This window comes from Lepus europaeus, chromosome 4, assembly GCF_033115175.1.
Source record: "Lepus europaeus isolate LE1 chromosome 4, mLepTim1.pri, whole genome shotgun sequence".
Classification (NCBI taxonomy): Eukaryota; Metazoa; Chordata; class Mammalia; order Lagomorpha; family Leporidae; genus Lepus; species Lepus europaeus.
In genome coordinates, this window is record NC_084830.1 from 132,675,015 (window position 1) to 132,679,558 (window position 4,544).

Below are 4,544 nucleotides of genomic sequence, written 5' to 3' on the forward strand. Positions count from 1 at the left end.
ACATTTTGTTTACCCATTCATGAGTTCGTGGCATTTTAATTGTTCCTATTTTATGGCTATTATGGATAATGTTGCTCTGAATATTCATGTACAAATTTTTAGACAGATGTTCGTTTTCATTTCTCTTGGGTATATACTTGTCTGGGAGTGGAATCCCAAACCCTTGACTCCTAATGACAGCCATCCCTGTCTCACTCCATTTTGCTGCACAATTTCTCCCCCTCTGGTTTGTCTTGGTAGAACTGTCACTCAACGCATCAGGACCTCACTTGGCCAGAGTGAGCATGTGACCCAAGTCTCGCCTGTCGGTGTACTGTCTTTGGTAAAAGGACATTTATGTTGAAAAGTGTCAGAATTCATCCATCCCTGTGCATTCATTTTTTACCATCTACATCCCAGAGTGGCACATATATTTTACAAAATCTTTCCAGTAAGTTCTCTGAGTTTGCTTTTCCCTTAAGCAGTTCACAAGTATCTTTGCTGCTTACAAGCACCTTAGCCACATCTTGAAGATTTCTTTGCATAAATAAAATAAAAACATGACCTATCTATTACCCCAAACCCACCTTTATATTGATGCTTTAGTTTGTTTTGTTAAATGTGTGTTTATTTTTAAGGCAGGAGAGAGAGAGAGAGAAAGAGAGAGAAAAGAAAGAGAGAGAGAAAGGAAGGAAGGAAGGAAGGGAGGAAGGGAGGAAGGGAGGAAGGGAGGAAGGAAGGAAGGTAAGAAGGAAGGAAGGAAGGAAGGAAGGTAAGAAGGAAGGCCCAAGCAGAGGCTGGGCCAGGCTGAAGCCAGGAGCCACAAACTCCATGTGAGTCTCCCAGCTGGGTGGCAGGGGCCCAACCATTTGGTCCATCCTTTGATGACTTCTCAGTCATGTTAGCAGGGAGCTGATCTGGAAGCAGAGCAGCCAGGACTCCAACAAGGACTCTGATATGCAATGTCAGTGTTTCAGGTGAAGGCCTATCTTGTTGCACAAAAACGCTGGCCCCAGATGCTATAATTTAGTTAATTCACATCTTCCCTCGCCAGCCCCAGAAAGGGAAGCTTCAAACAAGTCCCCGAAATTTCCCTTTGTCTTAAAGACAAAGCTGCACACACACCAGCACCCATGGCAGGGTTGCTGCTTTCTTGGTGAAGTTATAATCAGAGGCTTTTGCTTCGCAGTAGGGTCCTCGCTCTCTCGTGTGTATAATCAGGACGCAGATAAAACAAATTAAGGACTTGCACGCTGTTACTTTAACACAGAAGAGTTCTTCAAGCCCAAGGATTGGGTCCTGGGCTCCCTTCTTTTCAACTGTGAAAGACGAAATGGGCAGGATAGTTAAGATGATGATCTTACTCAGGCTGCTGCAAGAAGGAAAAGGGATCATTCGTGCGGAGCACCTCAAAACAGAGGAGACGTGCCATGATTTGACGGAGGAAAGTAGACGAGGGGCTCGTGGCAGAGAGGAGGCGAGCCTTCGGGGGGACTGTATGTGCAGGGTGGTCCTTTATGCTTAGCTCTTTGCTGAAGCAGTAACTCTCTGGAATTTTCTTTTTAGGAGGAGAGGTTTAGAGGAAGTGAGGTTTCTTTCTGCCCTCCCTCCCTTCTTCTTCCTTCTTTCCCTTCTGTGCTCATTCATGGAATATATGTGAAGTAATTTTTATGCTGGGACTTTGAATCAAGGTCATTTGAGATCTACTTTTCAGTCTTAATGCACTTGGAAAATAAAGCTTGAAGACATCAGCCTTGGGATTTTCAAACCAAAGTCTCTTAATTGATAGACAATGAGGCCTTCCTGTTTCTCATTTTTCAACATTTCCCTGATACTTACCACACCTCCATTCTCGCAATATTTCTCACAACTCTCCTGTGAAACAGGAAATGGAGCTCAGACACCCTTATCCAGATGTTTTTGTTTCATACGATCCATTTTCCTTTTTTTAAGACTTATTTATTTTATTTGAAATACAGAGTGACAGAGAGAGAGGGAGGGAGAGCAAGAAAGAGAGAGAGAGAAAGATCTTGTGTCTGTTGGTTCACTCTCCAAATGGCTGCAAAAGCTGGAGCTGGGCAGGGTGAGCCCAGAGCCAGGAACTCCAGCGGGTCTCCCATGTGGGTGGCAAGCTTTCCCAGGGGCATCAACAGGGAGCTGGATCAGAAGTGGAGCAGCCGGGACTGTAACCTGTGCTCATATGGGGTGCTGGTGATGCAGAAGACAGCGTAATGCGGGCTGCCACAATGCCAGCCCCATGAGACCCATTTTCAAGGTACCAGTTTAGAATCTCTTTGTAGCCTGCTAAAGTTTTTTCCGAGACATGATGGGGTCCTACATTTTGCCGTAGATGTTTTTGGCACAGTGATAGTAAATCTTCATGGATATCTCTGCTTGGATGTCTGGAAGGTAAAAAGAAAAGGGGTCTAAGTAATAAGGCAAGAAGGAAGTAGGACACTGGGTAGAGGCTGACCCGAGAAGCTGGGTTCAGTGAGTGTCACTGATCTACATACTCACTTCTGCTTGTGAACTACACCCCGTGGGAAGAATTTATATCTCAGGGAAATAATCCCAGTGCTGGAGTTGGGGTTTTTTTGTTGTTGTTTTGATTTGGAGAGTTTTTTAAATTTGTATGGTTTTCTTTGGCTACTTTTGTTTTGTCTATATCAGAACAAATAAAAAATATTTTGATGTGTAATTTCACTTTTGAATTGCCTGTTTTTTTCCCATGTGCCTATATCCACAAGTAAAATATGAAAATCTTTTTTTTCACATACTGTCTAGTTTCTTAATTATGAACATGAAAACCTTTAGAAGTCAAGGTACCTAAACATTTTAAGCATATATATCTTTTTAATTTGTTTCTTTTTTGAAGTGTATATGTCTTAATAAGTTCTTCTGGGAGCCTTGATTTTGTTACTTACCTTAAAAAAAGGATTTAGAATTACCCCAAAATTGAGACTCTCTGCTTTAGAGGATTTTTTTAAAAACTGAATGATCTTATCATCTCTTCTGGTCAATGGGCAATCAGGACAATGAGAGTGAAGAACCAAGTTTGACTCATCCTTTGTTCCATGTACCCTCTGAGGCTAGCCCTTGACGTGAGCAAGTGCAATCCAGGGAGAGAGAATGATTTCAGGGGGCCACATGAGTATGTGATCATTACAATCTCCCAGGACAACAAAAAGTCCATTTCTCAAAATTCTTATCTGTTCAGTGACATAAAAAATATGGAGAAACCGGTTCATCTTTGATTTGGGGAAGCCCCCGAGGTCAATTGGTTAAGTGGTGTGAACCCAGTTCATTCAAGTGTTGGATAATGTTCTTATTGTTTAGAATGTTTGAGGGGATTTGTTCTTTGATGTGGCCTGAAAAGTCATCACAGTGAGATTATCAGTGACTCAGCACAAAGGTCAGGGGGCAGAAAACTACTCTCCCTCCCCCATGAGGGCATCAATGGTTGGATTCATTTTTCCTGCCTGAAACCTCTTTCTGAAATGTCCTGAACTGCAGAAAGCAGATGGGCGGAAAGATCCATTAATCATCCAGTTTGATTCCTTGGAAGACAGCACATGCTTTTTTTTTTTTTTTTTTTTTTTTTTTTTTTTTTTTTTTTTTACAGGAGAGTTATTGAGAGAGAGAGAGAGAAAGGTCTTCCTTCCTTTGGTTCACTTCCTAATGGCCACTATGGCCGGCGCACTGTGCCGATCCGAAGCCAGGAGCCAGGCACTTCCTCCTGGTCTCCCATGCAGGTGCAGGGCCCAAGGACCTGGGCCATCCTCCACTGCACCCCTGGGCCACAGCAGAGAGCTGGACTGGAAGAGGAGCAACTGGAACAGAACCCGGCGCTCTAACTGGGATTAGAACCCGGGGTGCCACAGGCGGAGGATTAGCCTAGTGAGCCACGGCGCTGGTCAGCACATCCATATTTTAAACCTAAAACTCATATATTTTTTTAAGCCTGTCAAAAAAAGGTTCTTTTTTCCTCGATGTCCATTAATGGATGACTAGATAAGGTAAATGTGAATATTACTTGGCCATAAAAAATGAAATCCTGATATTTGCAACAAAGTGGGTAGAACCAAATATCACTATACTAAGTGAAATAAGTCAGACACACACACCCAATATAATATATACATGGAAGTATATATACCATGAGGATAACATATTATTTGCATAAGCATGTTTATAAATGTTACATTCATTGAATTATACCCTTCTTTCCTCATTTTATGACTTTTGTCATGAATCCATGCTGTATATGATATTTATAAATACATTCCTGGTTTTAAGAAAATGTTGTTTGTATATATGGAGTATGTAGGCAAAATGTTAAAAATCTATATATGTGCTCATTAAACTCTTCTTATACTTTTCTGTATTAGTTAAATTTTTTTTCTTCTTTTTTTTATTATTATTATTTTTTTTATTTTTTGACAGGCAGAGTGGACAGTGAGAGAGAGACAGAGAGAAAGGTCTTCCTTTTTGCCGTTGGTTCACCCTCCAATGGCCGCCACGGTAGGCGCGCTGCGGCTGGTGCACCGCGCCGATCCGATGGCAGG